Source organism: Ictalurus punctatus, chromosome 4 (genome assembly GCF_001660625.3).
Source record: "Ictalurus punctatus breed USDA103 chromosome 4, Coco_2.0, whole genome shotgun sequence".
Lineage (NCBI taxonomy): Eukaryota > Metazoa > Chordata > Actinopteri > Siluriformes > Ictaluridae > Ictalurus > Ictalurus punctatus.
Window position 1 is genome coordinate 33,650,405 of NC_071284.1, and position 17,812 is coordinate 33,668,216.

At 38.2% G+C, this 17,812-nt stretch overlaps 1 long non-coding RNA gene across 2 annotated transcripts; it reads left to right on the forward strand.

The window, feature by feature from the left end:
- Nucleotides 1-12,696: 12,696 nt before the first annotated feature.
- Nucleotides 12,697-16,318, forward strand: LOC108264391 (uncharacterized). 2 transcript variants are annotated; one of them, XR_001812409.3, is made up of 2 exons: nucleotides 12,697-14,177; nucleotides 14,860-16,318. It is a non-coding gene; the product is annotated as an uncharacterized LOC108264391 (long non-coding RNA). The 2 variants fall into 2 exon arrangements; XR_001812408.3 differs by having other exon boundaries at nucleotides 12,697-14,146.
- Nucleotides 16,319-17,812: the final 1,494 nt, after the last annotated feature.

Below are 17,812 nucleotides of genomic sequence, written 5' to 3' on the forward strand. Positions count from 1 at the left end.
AGCTCTGCGCCGTGTATCTCTGGATGATTCCCCTTATTCTTGCCGGTGCCCGACAGCCGAGCCTTTCTGCCTTTTGTAGTTATTTATATTCAGCCGTGGAGTCGGGAGAGTCATCAGACACGTTGGGAAAGCTCGACGACTCGTGTTTTATATACGACTCGGCTTTTCTTCACTCTCCGTCTTCATGTTTTTGAGCATGTGCTGCATAAACATGAAGTTTCAGTCTCGAATCCTTTCCTACTGCTCCTGGAGGAAATGCAGCGGGTTTGTGTCTGATCGCATTTTTACTAATATATACTCTTTTTTTTTCATTTATCACAAAACTTTTCACTTCTTGAACTCTTCAAACTGTAAAAGAGATCTGTTTGTCATGTTCTTTTACGTGAAATCCATTTCCAGCGGTTTGCTCTTAACCTGTGGAAGAGGGAGTGCCGACATCATCAGGATAAACTTCATCACCGATCCGGCGTTATTTAATCACTACGTCAAACTGCCGTCTCGCTTCTGGAGAAATGTTTCCCAGATGTTTCTCACAAAATGGAGGTGTAGAAGAAACAAGACAACAATCAAAACAATATCAATTTAATAAAACGTTGAGTGAAATTCAATATCCTAACTTCCATCCCTCTATTTAACTTTTTTTTGCGTAGAGGGATGCGTAGCTCAAAGCGTCGTCTAGGGTACGATGTATTACTTATGTATCTTTATTTCTTATAAATGTAGATGTGTCATGTTTATATCTCTGCCTGTGTAACTCATTTAAAACAATAGAGTTTGAAACATAAACAGCGCCCCCTGTTGGTAAACACCCCAAACCCTCTGCCTCCTCAGGATCGTCTACGAAATACATCCAGTCATTTAAAACCGTACTGAATTATTGTTGAGTCGCTTCTCAGTTTACTCAGGAAGTGTTTCCTCTGTCCTGTTTTGCATGATCTGTACTTTTTTTCACTTCCTTTTATGACCTGAACATAATGATGCAGTGACACAACAATATCATAGAAGCAGGAAGTTTCCCATTACAACACGTTTTTACAGACTCGAGGTCTACAGAAATGTAATAGAAAACAAATATAGGAGTGTGTGTGTGTGTGTGTGTGTGTGTGTGTGTGTGTGTGTGTGTGTGTGTGTGTGTGTGTGTTTGTGTGTGTGAATGATGCAGTAACCAACTTTTGTTCTTTGCCATGTATATTAAATCTGAACAAAGGACAAAGTGTGACACACACACACACACACACACACACACACACACACACACACACACACACAGTATATTAAAGTTGTACTACAGTCACGTGCAGTCCTTCAGGTCACGTATTTAGCAGTAAAACAGCTCCCCCTGGTGGCTGAAGCATGAAGCTCTTAAAATAACCCTTCTATAAAATATAAATAAAATAAAATATATTTGCTGTCATGTTGTGCTGCTTTCAGTTTTGTGAGGATTCTGTGGTCTGTGTCCACGTTAACGTCACGTGGCTGAAACCCTGCATGAGACGAAACGTCCATCAGCTTTAACGTTTGCGTTCATTTCCTCTTTAGCACGAAGCAGTGATTAAGAAAACGAAGCTCCAGCAGCTACAGCTTCTATTTCAGGGCAATAAAACTTGCGTATTGTTACAGTTCTGTCACTTGGGCATTTCAGCTGAACAAGTGAAGACATGAACGGTGAAATATACAGTTTACAGTAACGCCTTACGGTTTGGTAACAAACTGTAAACTTTACTATAGACTTTATAATAAATTCATTAAGATGTGTTTTATTGATTTCAAGGCCTGGAGTTGAGAATCTTTCCAATATTTGTTTTGAAAATTGCTTTGGGAAGTCATTTGCATATTAGAACCTGATTGGCTGTTATATTTTATCACCCCAAAGTTGATTATTTTCCTATAACGTCCTGTATATTTCCCCCTCTTATACTCCAACAGATACTCAACACCTACAATTTGTTATTTATTAACGATCATCGTCATCATTTTTATCCATTTATAGTTGCATTTAATGTTGGTGGACGTCCATGAAACAAGTTCCCGTCCTCACTGTCCTCTTAGCTGTTGCATGATTGTTTTTTTTAATAAGAAACTCTCAGCGACAAAAATGTATTTTTTCACTTAGGAAAGCTCGACGTTGCAATATAAGACGTTTATAAATATCGAGCATGCTGGACTGATTTTGAAAGTTGAATTGAATTCGCATTTTAATTTCACTTGCATTTCATTTTTATTTTCAAATCGAATCGAAAAGACGACCCGTGGCCCGTTAATGAATCACGTAGCGAATCGTTTAACGAATCACTCAGCGAATTTTTTGCTTCTCGGAGTAAAGAGCGAACGATTTTTGAGCAGGTTTGTAGGTTTCATGAGTATATCTATGGATACTGAGTGTGGACGCTTTCTTGACGGTATCTAGGCAAATGATTTGATTTGAGAAATGGTCACATGATGCTGGATCTCTTACTTGGAAATATGAGTCATGTGAACCTTTAAAATGATTACAGAGACACAATTAGCCATAAGGACATTGTCGTAATCGTGTAATATGCTTACGGAACCATAACTGCTGTAGAGTTGATTTTCAAAATTCATTCCTTCAGTTCAGTGAGATCACCTGTGCCACATTTGCTAGCGTGTATACAAGACCGTCATTTGTTTGTGGGAGTTTCTTTTGATGTTAGAGGGTCTGAACGTTTGTCTGGACGTTTGCCTGGACTTCTTTTTGGATTGTTACCTGCTACAGCCCTGCATTCTTTTGTTTGTGCTCCCTTATGAAGACACTAAGTAAAGACTGTCTATAGTCCAGTGTCTGTCTGCACTTGGGTCCACACCCCTCCAGAGTGTACTGGGTTTCCAGTACCACACCTGGGGTTTGATTCCCACCCGTGATACCGACTGAACAGTTGATAAGATTAAGGGGGGGTCATCTTGTGTTTTTCCCACGTTCAACTGTCCAGTTTGAATGAGCCTGTGAGTGGAAGTTTGTGTGAGTCTTTTTTGGGTGTGCCTGTTAGTCTAAATGTTTTGCCGTGTCTTTGATTTGAACTGTAAATGTGTGTTTACATGTACCGTACGGTGGATATAAAAAGTCTACACTTGGCAGGTTTTTGTGTTTAGATATAAGCTCTCCTGTGTGTATCACGCAGTCTTCAGGACTAGTAGAAAGAGCAAATGGAACGATTAACTCCAAATGGGCAAAAACTTGTCCCAACACAGGGTGAACTGGGTAGCTGCATTACCCCTTGTCCTGATGAGCATGAGATGCTCAAGGAACCGTAGCACACGTTTGACCCCATGTGAAATGTTTACTGGAAGACCAAACTCCTGGAGATAATTCACCCGAACCAACATCAGGTATGGGAAAGCCATAGAGGGGATTTGCCTAACTATGGGGAACGCTTAATTGGATTTCTGTCTAATTACCGAGTAATTAGTTCAACGTGATTGGAGGATACGAATCTTTAATCATGTGATTCTCAGTGTATTGAACGAATCAATTCAATACGTTGAATAGATATGAATCCAGGTGGTGAATACACTACTGTGCAAAAAGCAGGTGAGGTGGGATTTCTCCCCACTTCGATTTGGAATTACGAAGGGTTTTTTTTTTTTTCCTCTCTGAGGAATGAGGGGGCACAAAATTTTAAGCAGTATTATTGAATCACGACTATGCTGGTACGAATCATCCCTTTATTAGAATTCTGATTATTACCGATTAGGGAAATCATTACGCGCAATAGATTGATCAAGGCAGGTACTGTGGAAAATAATCAGAAAATATATTTTATATTTCCGTGTAATATTTTATATGACATAGAATTAATCCATTTTATAACGTTGGTTCATATGTAACTCAGGAAGGGAAGCTGTATTGTGGCCTACATGCCGGAGACATGAGAAAAACAAGTTCATCACTAACAGAAGAAGAGTAGAATGTCGAGTACGATGGAAGTCGAATCACCTCCGAGGTCCGCTTGGTCTGGTGCCGTCTCGGCGGCCTTGTTTGCTTAAGATAATTTAAAAGGCAAATGGGTGGTTATAAAGGGATGGGGAGGCGTCTAGTGTGGGTAAAGAGAGTTAGACTGAGAAATTTGAATTAGAATTTGAATTAGCCAATTAGAGAAAGCAAATACGTCCCGCCCTTGGGGCGTTTAAGATCGTGCACTATGGTCAACTCTTCAGTGTTCGCGCTCGAGGCAGACCTCCTTTATTGCTTTGTAATAAAGTTCCTTGCTGATTCGGAGAAGTTTGGGTTCCTTGCTTATCCTGGAACCGACGTGGGAGACGGGAAGAATTCCTCACGACGCAAGAGAAAGAAGAAACATGGCGGAGAGCACGGTGAGGGACACGAATCGGGTCAGGGACATGTACGAGGGAGTTGATCTAGGTGAAATGACTACAAGACAAAAGAAAGCACATAGAGACAGAACTCTTCAGATGAACCCGGATGTTCTCTTTAAAATATATCACCAGGAAAAACTCCACGTGCTGCTCTTTACTCCGACGGACGATGAGGAGTGGATGAGGGTGATTCAGAACAGGTTTCCCGCGTCTTTCGAGCTGACCAGGAGACGTGCTGTACACGGTCGTTTACCAGTTATAGACATGTCTGGTCCTGAGGAGGAGCTTGAATGTGTCTGTGACCGGTTTGATCAGCTCTACAATGAGGTCCAGGAAAACATTCTTGATGGAGAAGCAGCACAGAAGAACCTAGCAGCTGAGATTGAGGAACTCAAACTGAGAATCGGGAAGCTGGAAATAGAGATCAACATGCTTCTGAGGCGATTGGTATGTGCGCTAAACACTACACGGCCTACTGAGGTACAGGAGAATGGTGTGTGTGTGTGTGTAAACTCTGACCTGTTTCAGTCTAATACAGTCTAACACGCTACACTCTTCCTCACGGGTTCTTTGGATAATTACAGGTTCTTTGCTTCCTAAATTGGAGCAATCTCAATAGGCAAACACTCTGTATATATATATATATATATGTGTGGGGGGGGCAGTGGAGGCTTGGCGGTTAAGGCTATTTTAAGGTTTGTTTTAAGGTTTATATTAAGGTTATTGATCAGAAGGTCGGGCGTTCAAGCCTCAGCACTGCCAGGCTGCCACTGTTGGGTCCTTGAGCAAGGCCCTTAACCCTCTCTGCTCCAGGGGGCGCTGTATCATGGTGGACCCTGTGCTCTGACCCCAACTTCCTGACATGCAGGGGTATGTGAAGAAAAGAATTTCACTGTGCTGTAATGTATACGTGATTAATAAAGACTCGTTATCATTATACTGTATGTACAGTCAGGTCCATATATATTTGGACATGGACTGAGTTATTGTTATTTTATGCTGTCTAGCACACAATGGGGAATATGGATATGGATATAGATATGTACATTCAAATCGGGTGAATGGTGTAGAACTTAGAGCCTCCTTTTAAAGGGACCAAAAGTAACCAGCTCAGCAGTTCTATTACCAGGTGTGTGTTATTCCCTCATGTTATCACTTACAAGTAAGCAGCTGAAACGTCTAGAGTTGATTTCAAGGCTCTTGCTGTTAACTCTCAATATGAATTCGGAAAAGCTGTCACTGTCGGTGAAGCAAGCCATTGTCAATGAGACCAAACTAACAGACGAGGAAGATCAACTTGTACCAGAATGAAGTGAAGAGAAGAGTATGGAGAAGGTAAGGAACTGCTCATGATCTGAAGCATGCTACCTCATCTTATGGCGTGTGTGTGGCTGCCAATGGAACTGGTTCCCTTTATTGATGATGCAATTGCTGACCAACGCAGCAGCATTCATTCTGAAGTGTATGGGATTATATTATCTGCTCAGATGGACAATGACCGGAAGCGTACTTAGAAAGCAACACAAGACTCTTTTTTTAAGGCAAAGAAGTGGAATGTTCTGCAGTGCCCAAGACAGTCACCTGACCTCAACCCTATTGAGCTGCATTTCACTTGCAAAACTGAAGGCAAAAAAAAAAATGCCCCAAGAACAAGCAGGAAGTGAAGGCAGCTGCAGTAAAAGCCTGGCAGAGAATCATCACTTTCAGCTCGAATTCATTATTTAATTTCACCTCCAATATACTGTCGTAGACAGCTCAAATAACAGTAACGGCGGTGTCCGAATATTTATGGACCTTACTGTTTAAGTACAATGCAGTTAAACTTTCTCTTTTTTAATTATTATTATTACAGGCTGAGAAATGCGTCAACATTTTTTTTTTTTTCAGTAAATATATTTGCAATGAGGTTATTCACATGACATTTTCACCGGACTTTGATATTAACTCAAGAAATTTGGAAATAGAAAGAAATCCAAACATTAAAGTCCATAAATTATATATTATGAGTAATAAAGACGAATGACACGAGAAAAAAGTATTGAACATGCTAAGAAAAAGCAGTTCTCCAATATGTGTGGATTTCTTGAGTTAATACTGATGTCTGGTGAAAATTTCATGTGAATAAGCTCATTGGAAATATATTTACTGAAAAAATCATTGACCCGTCCAATACTTACGAGTACATACAGTGGTTTGTTTTTCTTTCATTTTTGTCAAATAAAAGATAAACCCGGAGAAGAATCTTGAACTAGAGTATAAAATTGCGAATGGAGATTTACACGCTCTCGTCTGTGCCCGATACTGTAAATACGTCCCGGAATACCAAACACGAAACCACATCATAACAGCTGAATCATTTGATGAATCATTTGATGAATCATTTTGATAAATCATTATATTACCTTGTTTTTAACTCTCACATGTGAGTTCTGTCACGTGAATATTATTTACACTTTCACACATGCAGTTTCAGGTCTCAACACAACCACCTCCTGTAAGAATAAAGCTGAAGATCATGTGACCTTTACGATCCATGAAGTTTTGGGGCTTTTTTTTTCTCCTTTCTCCTCGCTCCTCCTGAAGTTGCGCAATATGCTACCTTTAAAAGTATGAAATGCTCGCTGAGCTGCTCAGAACGAAAGAGAAAGCAGGAACATGCCAGAGAGCCGGTTGAGGGACACGAATCGGGTGAGGGACATGTACGAGGGAGTTGATCCAGGTCAAATGAATGAGAGACAAAAAAAAGCACACAGAGACAGAACTCTTATGAGGAACCCAGATGTTCTCTTTAAAATATATCAACTGGGAAAGCTCCATGTGCTGCTTTTTACACCGAAAAACAATGAGGAGGAGTGGATGAGGGTGATTCAGGACATGTTTTCAGATAAGCTGTCTAATCAGCTGACCAGGAGACGTGCTGTACACGGTCATTTACCAGTTATAAACATGTCTGGTTCTGAGGAGGAGCTTGAGTGTGTCTGTGACTGGTTTGATCAGCTCGACAATGAGGTCCAGGAAAACGTTCTTGATGGAGAAGCAGCAAAGAAGAAACTAGCACCGAGGAACATAGCAGCTGAGATTGAGGAAATCAATCTGAGAATCTGGAAGCTGGAAATAGAGATCAACATGCTTCAGAGGCGATTGGTATGTGCGCTAAATACTACACGTCCTTCTGAGGTACAGGAGAATGGTGTGTGTGTGTGTAAACTCTGACCTGTTTCAGTCTAATACAGTCTAATACGCTACACTCTTCCTCACGGGTTCTTTGGATAATTACAGGTTCTTTGCTTCCTAAATTGGAGCAATCTCAATAGGCAAACACTCTGTATATATATATATATATATGGGGGGGGCAGTGGAGGCTTGGCGGTTAAGGCTATTTTAAGGTTTGTTTTAAGGTTTATATTAAGGTTATTGATCAGAAGGTCGGGGGTTCAAGCCTCAGCACTGCCAGGCTGCCACTGTTGGGTCCTTGAGCAAGGCCCTTAACCCTCTCTGCTCCAGGGGGCGCTGTATCATGGTGGACCCTGTGCTCTGACCCCAACTTCCTGACATGCAGGGGTATGTGAAGAAAAGAATTTCACTGTGCTGTAATGTATACGTGATTAATAAAGACTCGTTATCATTATACTGTATGTACAGTCAGGTCCATATATATTTGGACATGGACTAAGTTATTGTTATTTTATGCTGTCTAGCACACAATGGGGAATATGGATATGGATATAGATATGTACATTCAAATCGGGTGAATGGTGTAGAACTTAGAGCCTCCTTTTAAATGGACCAAAAGTAACCAGCTCAGCAGTTCTATTACCAGGTGTGTATTATTCCCTCATGTTATCACTTACAAGTAAGCAGCTGAAACGTCTAGAGTTGATTTCAAGGCTCTTGCTGTTAACTCTCAATATGAATTCGGAAAAGCTGTCACTGTCGGTGAAGCAAGCCATTGTCAATGAGACCAAACTAACAGACGAGGAAGATCAACGTGTACCAGAGTGAAGTGAAGAGAAGAGTATGGAGAAGGAAAGGAACTGCTCATGATCTGAAGCATGCTACCTCATCTTATGGCGTGTGTGTGTGGCTGCCAATGGAACTGGTTCCCTTTATTGATGATGCAATCGCTGACCAACGCAGCAGCATTCATTCTGAAGTGTATGGGATTATATTATCTGCTCAGATGGACAATGACCGGAAGCGTACTTAGAAAGCAACACAAGACTCTTTTTTTAAGGCAAAGAAGTGGAATGTTCTGCAGTGCCCAAGACAGTCACCTGACCTCAACCCTATTGAGCTGCATTTCACTTGCAAAACTGAAGGCAAAAAAAAAAAAATGCCCCAAGAACAAGCAGGAAGTGAAGGCAGCTGCAGTAAAAGCCTGGCAGAGAATCATCACTTTGAGCTTGAATTCATTATTTAATTTCACCTCCAATATACTGTCGTAGACAGCTCAAATAACAGTAACGGCGGTGTCCGAATATTTATGGACCTTACTGTTTAAGTACAATGCAGTTAAACTTTCTCTTTTTTAATTATTATTATTACAGGCTGAGAAATGCGTCAACATTTTTTTTTTTTTCAGTAAATATATTTGCAATGAGGTTATTCACATGACATTTTCACCGGACTTTGATATTAACTCAAGAAATTTGGAAATAGAAAGAAATCCAAACATTAAAGTCCATAAATTATATATTATGAGTAATAAAGACGAATGACACGAGAAAAAAGTATTGAACATGCTAAGAAAAAGCAGTTCTCCAATATGTGTGGATTTCTTGAGTTAATACTGATGTCTGGTGAAAATTTCATGTGAATAAGCTCATTGGAAATATATTTACTGAAAAAATCATTGACCCGTCCAATACTTACGAGTACATACAGTGGTTTGTTTTTCTTTCATTTTTGTCAAATAAAAGATAAACCCAGAGAAGAATCTTGAACTAGGGTATAAAATTGCGAATGGAGATTTACACGCTCTCGTCTGTGCCCGATACTGTAAATACGTCCCGGAATACCAAACACGAAACCACATCATAACAGCTGAATCATTTGATGAATCATTTGATGAATCATTTTGATGAATCATTATATTACCTTGTTTTTAACTCTCACATGTGAGTTCTGTCACGTGAATATTATTCACACTCTCACACATGCAGTTTCAGGTCTCAACACAACCACCTCCTGTAAGAATAAAGCTGAAGATCATGTGACCTTTACGATCCATGAAGTTTTGGGGCTTTTTTTTTCTCCTTTCTCCTCGCTCCTCCTGAAGTTGCGCAATATGCTACCTTTAAAAGTATGAAATGCTCGCTGAGCTGCTCAGAACGAAAGAGAAAGCAGGAACATGCCAGAGAGCAGGGTGAGGGACACGAATCGGGTGAGGGACATGTACGAGGGAGTTGATCCAGGTCAAATGAATGAGAGACAAAAAAAAGCACACAGAGACAGAACTCTTATGAGGAACCCAGATGTTCTCTTTAAAATATATCAACTGGGAAAGCTCCATGTGCTGCTTTTTACACCGAAAAACAATGAGGAGGAGTGGATGAGGGTGATTCAGGACATGTTTTCAGATAAGCTGTCTAATCAGCTGACCAGGAGACGTGCTGTACACGGTCATTTACCAGTTATAAACATGTCTGGTTCTGAGGAGGAGCTTGAGTGTGTCTGTGACTGGTTTGATCAGCTCGACAATGAGGTCCAGGAAAACGTTCTTGATGGAGAAGCAGCAAAGAAGAAACTAGCACCGAGGAACATAGCAGCTGAGATTGAGGAAATCAATCTGAGAATCAGGAAGCTGGAAATAGAGATCAACATGCTGCTGAGGCGATTGGTATGTGCGCTAAACACTACACGTCCTAATGAGGTACAGGAGAATGGTGTGTGTGTGTGTGTGTGTGTGTGTGTAAACTCTGACCTGTTTCAGTCTAATCATTTATTCTTTATTGATGTGTGTAAGATATTGTACGTTTAGATCCATTTAGTAATATTTCTGCACATTACAGCAAAACTACAGTGAACACAGAAGTGGTGTCATTATATACACACACCAAAGGACAAATTGAGGAATATACAGGGCGTCTGAAAAGTCAGGAACATAATGGGAAATATGCTGATCAGTGGGAGATATGTTGAGCAAAATCTGCAAAAGCATGACAAATGAGACAAAAATACACAAATGAAGGGAAGAGAAGAGAATGGAGAAGGGAAGGAACTGCTCAGGATCTGAAGCATGACCGTGGGCATTCACGGCTGCCGATGGAGTCTGGTTCACTTGTATTTATTGATGAATTGCCCTGAGAACGAGCAGGAAGTGAAGACAGCAGCCGTAAAAGCCTGGCAGAGCATCTGGTGATGTCTAGGGGTTCCAGACTCCAGGCAGTCACCGACTGCAACAGATTTGCAACCAAGCATTAAAAATGATAACGTAATGCCTGATTATGTTACTTTGTCCAATTACTTTTGGTTCATTAAAAAGAAGGACCACATTTAAACAGTGCTGTGATTCCTACACCGTTCACCTGATTCGGATGAAAATGCCCTCAAATTAAAGCTGAGATTCACTTTGAGCTGAGATTATTTCATTTCACCTCCAATACACTGTAGTAAATAACGATAACGTCGATGTCCAAATATTTACGGCCCCGACTGTTTATACACATTGTAATGAAATGTTTTTGTAAAATTAAAAATGTTCATTTTTTTTTCTTTTTTTATTTTATTATCACAGGCTGAGGTGCAAACCCGAGGACAGTGATGCGCTGGTCTTCTTTCATCACTACAGTGGAAGAGGATCAAGTTAAACACACAGTCTCCTCCAAAAGTACTGGAACAACAAGGCTAATACTATTGTTTGTGCTATACACTGAGGACATTTGGGTTTGAGTGGACAGAGGGGAGCTGTGGATGGAGCGGAGGAAGGAGAGAGAGGAGGAGAAGAAAGAGAGAGTGCGAGAGAGAGACAGAGAGAGAACGTGAAGCAGCTTGCCGCACCAGGTGATCTTCTGCTAGACGCCAGAATCATCACGCGTTACCCTCCGGTTCAACTCGCCTTCTCTCCATCCACAGCTGACACTTGACCACGCCCCCAACATGGATTCTTTCTCTTTTCTTTTATTTATGAATTTTTTTATGAAATACAAAATTGTTGTATTGGCTATGCTCAGTGCTTGTGCACGTATATCTGTACATTAAATCAAAACGATAGTGAACACAGAGGTGGCGCTGTTTCGTACACACACTTTCTTCTTCCACCCTCAGTAACTGTGATCGCTACACTCTTCCTCTAGGGTTCTTTATACAGCTTCTTCTCGAATTAGGGTTTTCCATTAACTAGCAGGTTTGTATTTCAGTTTCTTGTTAAATCTAGTCTAAAAGAGGACTTGTGGCCCCTTATGAATCACTTAACGGATCATTCAATGAATCAATAAACGGATCATTTAATGAATCACTTAACGGGTCATTTAATGAATCACTTAACGGGTCATTTAATGAATCACTTAACGGATCATTTAATGAATCACTAAATGGATCATTTAATGAATCACTTAACGGGTCATTTAATGAATCACTTAACGGATCATTTAATGAATCACTTAACGGATCATTTAATGAATCACTTAACGGATCATTTAATGGATCACTTAACGGATCATTTAATGAATCACTTAACGGATCATTTAATGAATCACTTAACAGATCATTTAATGAATCACTAAACGGATCATTTAATGAATTACTAAACGGATCATTTAATAATTACTAAACGGGTCGTTTAATGAATCACTCAACGGATCATTTAATGAATCTTTTAACGGATCATTTAATGAATCATTGTATGAATATTTAGCTTCTCAGCGTAAAGAGTGAACGGGCTTCGAGCAGGTTTGTAGAATATTTCTGTGTATGATTTTTTGAAGGTATCTAGGCAGACTGTGTTCAGCTCTACAACAGGGTCAGTGACCTGGTCAAGAGGAGAAGCATGATGTTGGATCTTTTTATCTGGAAATGATTAGAGATACATAAGAGCATTGTTTTAATCATGTAATGCACTTACTGGATCACACTTACTGGATACTTACTGTGAATTTGCTTTAATATTCGACATTTCGGTCTTTCCCACCAGTTGTGAGAACTTATGCTGTAAATATATATATATATATATATATATATATATATATATATATATATATATATATATATATATATAAACTACAAATATACTATATATATATATATATATATATATATATATATATATATATGTATGTATGTATATGTATATATATGTGTGTGTGTGTATATATACACAGAGAGAGAGAGAGAGAGAGAGAGAGAGAGAGAGAGAGAGAGTATGTTTATAGGCAAAATGTTTGCTATTATTTCAAACATACAGTTGAGAGTCTCCACTGAAAGTGTAAAACAATTCATCTGTAGATGTTCCTCAAAATAATCGAGATTTCATTAGATTGAAAACTTCCACGTCTGTTTCGTAATCCTAGAGACTGTAGACAAATTAGTTGTAATATTTATTTCATGAACACCAATAATATCAGCAGAATGGAGGGTGGTGGCGGTTTAATTATTAATAATTATATTTAGAGTTGTCTATTTAATATCTGGTTAATACAATCGTTCCAACTGTTTATTCAGATGGCTGAACTCACCCTGTAGCTGGATCCACTTACCCCTACTCTCTTAAAAATAAAGCTTCTTTAATGGTTCATTACACCATCGTGGGTTCTGCAAAGAACCTTCTTCTAGTCAAGAACCATTTTTATTGTACTGTATAGGGTTCTTGAGTTGATCTGTATGGTTCTTTGGAGATTAAAGAAGTTCTTTAGGGTTTATTATAGGTTCTTCAGAGCAGTGTATTGGTTCTTCAAGGTGTCATCCCTTGAAGCAGGTTCAAGTAAACCTGGTTCTTTGTGGGACTGGAAAAGGTTCTCCTGGACTTGGAATCCTGGACACATCCAGAACTTGCATTAGTTTCATTTGTGTCTCACAAAAACGGCTCATCTTACCCCACCCTCTCCTGTTCCACAAGTAGGGTGTGTGTTTTTATTTTTCAGGTGATTTCTCAGGGGAATATTCTTCATCATTTCACATGTGCAATTTGGGGTGATAACATGTTGAAATGTACCTTTAATTCTTTTCCAAGTCGGAACAGATAATCACATGTATTTAAAAAAAAAAAAAGTCTCCTGTAATAGTCATAACGATTTTCCCGTTTAAGATCATGTGACATGTCGAGTCCACTGAGTTTCGTTTTCCTTTCCTCCCTCCTCGTGAAGTTGCGCAACATGTTTCCATTAAAAGCCTGAGATCTCACTGAGCCTGCTGAAAGGAGGAACATGGCAGAGAACCGGGTGAGGGACATGTACGAGGGAGTAAACCCAACTAAAATGACTGAACAAGAGAAAAAAGCGCACATAGCGAGAACTCTTCATGAAAACCCAGATGTTCTGTTTAGAATATATTGCCAGGGCAGACTGCATATGGTCCTCTTGAGGCCAACTAACCCTGGGGAGTGGACGAGGGTGATTCTGAGCAGGATCACAACCAACCTGTCTTTTCAGATGACTAAGAAACGTGGCGTAAACGACATCTTCAAAATCACCATGTCTGGTACTCAAGAGGAGCTTGGACGTCTCTGTGATGATTTTGATCGGCTCTATGTCGAGGTCATGACAAACAGTCAGGATGGAGGAGCAGCAGCACAGAGGAACCCAGAGGATGATGTTGAGGAGCTCAGAGCGAGAATCAAAGAGCTGGAGCTGGAGAACAAGAAGCTTCAGAAGCGGTAGATGTGAGTTCAAACCAGGATGTGTCCTAGTGAGGTACTGGGAAATAGTGCGTTAGTGAACTCTGACCTGGTTCTGATGTGAAACCATAAGAAAATATTAAATACATCATTACAACTCATCATTATATCTCCTCAAATCTTTATAAATTCACTCGAATTTGTGATTATTATTATTATTATTATTATTATTATTATTGTGTGTGATTATTTACTGCAGTTAAAACTATTGCTATAGCATTTTTTTTTCTGTTGAAGCCAGGTGACTAGTACATGCCCATTTAGGAAGGGGAAGTGTTCCTCAGCGGTTCTTTAAAGGTTCTACATGGAACCATTTCTAGTTTTCACATAACGTCTAACAAACTACACGTTTAATCCATCACCGAATAAAGCGAATAGTCTTAACTTTCGATAGCTGTACAGGTATTTCTGTCCTTTTCTCTGAAATAACAAACATTCCTCTAGCACAAGCGCTTTTATTTAGCTCACGGCTTGATTTTTCACTTTAATGTGATTTTGTTTTGTACACATTAGAAAATTAATTAATATTTCTGTCCATTGGTGAACATAGAGGTGGTGTCGTTTCATACGCACACTTCTTTAGATAGTTACAGGTTCTTTACTGCCTTAAATGGAGAATATAGTATAGATATGTATGTATACATTGTGTATAGTGGATAGAATATAATGTCATCCTTTTTTGTTTTTGTTTTTATTAGGTCCAATCCAAGCCCCATATACCTACTGCTGGTCTCCTTTCATCACTGCAGTGGGAGTGGATGAAGTTGTGCATAAATATATTATTAGAACTATATTATTAACTGTCATTTTCAAAATCCCTACGCCGAATACTGAAAAATGTCCTACGCATACCAGATCATCTGATACGTATACTTCATCCTTTTATTTCTAGAAGAGACGAATATTCGTTTAGCTAAGACTCAGCACTAGATTCCCAGATAGCAGACTAACACTGAATCAACATTGAATCAACACTGAATCAAAACTGAATCAATACTGAATCAACACTGAATCAACACTGAATCAACATTGAATCAACATTGAATCAATACTGAATCAAAACTGAATCAACACTGAATCAACATTGAATCAATACTGGATCAACGTTAATGCATCAACCATATTATCATTGAGTCAGTGTTGAAATTTGAAATTAGATTTTTTATCAGATTTGCACATTGAAACGATGAAAAACAGATCAAGACGGACAAAATATATATCAATATTTGTTCAACTAGATGGAAGGGTCATGAGGTCACAAAATGAACAGGATTCATCCTATGAGGAGCACAAATATGCTCACTAAATTTCATGGAAACGCATCCAGTTGATTTGCGTTGTGTTGAATGAGGGGACATTAAATCTAAGCCCCACCAGTGGGGAAATGAAGCTGACCAGAAAATCAACACTGATTCACTGTTTGTCTTTTCAACACTGAATCAACACTGAATCAACACTGATTCACTGTTTGTCTTCTCAACGCTGAATCAACACTGATTCACTGTTTGTCTTCTCAACGCTGAATCAACACTGATTCACTGTTTGTCTTATCAACACTGAATCAACACTGAATCAACACTGATTCACTGTTTGTCTTCTCAACACTGAATCAACACTGATTCACTGTTTGTCTTCTCAACACTGAATCAACACTGAATCAACACTGAATCAACACTGATTCACTGTTTGTCTTCTCAACACTGAATCAACACTGAATCAACACTGATTCACTGTTTGTCTTTTCAACACTGAATCAACACTGAATCAACACTGATTCACTGTTTGTCTTTTCAACACTGAAAAGCTAATGAATTATCAACGTTGATTCAATATTATTTAGTACTGAATATTCAACCTCAACCAAAATGATGATTCTGATGGAATTTCAACATTGAATCAATGTCATCTTGCTATCTGGGTTTAATCTGACTCATGCATTATGTATATGTTTGTTTGTTTGTTTGTTTGTTTGCTATAAAGTCTTAACAGCCTTCATGCTGTTATATCACCTAGAAATAGAATTAAAACCTCTATTTTATTTATTTCATTGTATTTTAGAATATATTTTCCAAGTACTTTTTCTTACATTTAATGAACATTTAATAACATTTAATGTTTATTTTAATAAAGAGTTAATAAAGTGACTTTTATAACGATTTTACAGACCTTTCAATCAACTCTACACGTCAGTAACTACCAAATTGTTTTTGTTTTTATTATTGTGCATGTACACGCATTTGGCCAGTAGATGGCGCCATCAGTAAGTATTCACCACCTTTGAACTTTTCCACATTTTCTATTGTTAAACCCAAGACCTGAAATGGATTTAACTGAGATCATATGTTCAGTATTTGCCTTCCATAACACATTTTGTCAGTAGTTGACTTCATGGCACTTAGTTTTTAGCCCCAAATGGCATAACATAGACTAGATTATTATTTTTTTCAATCTTTCATTTCAATTCAACAAGACGATTATATTTTAGAAGAGGATTACTGAAATCATTTGACAGAAACTTTATTGGACATCCCTGGAGTTTAGTAACAATTATTTATTAGAAGCATCAGAAAAGACTCACCGTCATTGTGGCTTTCCTCCAGGTTCTCTGGTTTCCTTCCAAAAACATCCCAATCCACGTGGATTGGCTATGCTAATGTGTTCTTACTGTAGGTGTTGATGTACTGGGGTTCTCTCTGGATCCACAGCGACCGTGATCGGTATAAAGCGCTTACTGAAGATAAATAAGTGAATGACTATTGATATTATCGTATATAAACTTAAATATCTAACACATCATATAAATGCACACCTTACATCTTCATCTGTGTATTATTAACATATGCAGTACAAGTCCCTGTGAATGAGCTGTTGCTATAGAAACGATAAGGTATGAGAACACGCACATTAATTTATATATATATATATATATATATATATATATATATATATATATATATATATATATATATATAAACCTGTCAATTAAAGATGCACTACTGTCTGCTACCATTAGTGTGTGTGTGTGTGCGTGTGTGTGTGTGAATGAGACACAGTCTAAAGTACTTTGGATAAAAGTACTATATAAGTGTGCCATTTAGCATTTACTAGAAAACTAATCAAACAACATACATTAAAGGGCCAATAAACAAAATTCAAGCAGCATTTATTTATAACAGGACATTAATTTTATTATTATTATTATTATTATTCAAACAACATACATTAAAGAACCAATAAACAAGACATTAAAGGGCCAATAAACAAAATTCAAGCAGCATTTATTTATAACAGGACATGTATTATTATTATTATTATTATTATTATTATTATTATTATTATTATTATTATTCCATTCACATTTGTTAGAATAAATGTGCTGATGGATATTTTTTAATAAGTTAGAATTATAAATAAATCAGACTGGTTAGACTTCCATAATATATATATATATATATATATATATATATATATATATATATATATATATATATATATATATATATATATATATATATATATATATATATATATATATATATATAATTTTAATTTTAACAAAAGAAAGAAAAAGAAAAAAGGTTTAGATGGATGGATGCAAACTGGCAACCCTGTCCAGCGCGCGTGGTATGAGGAAGGGGCGTGGTTAACTGG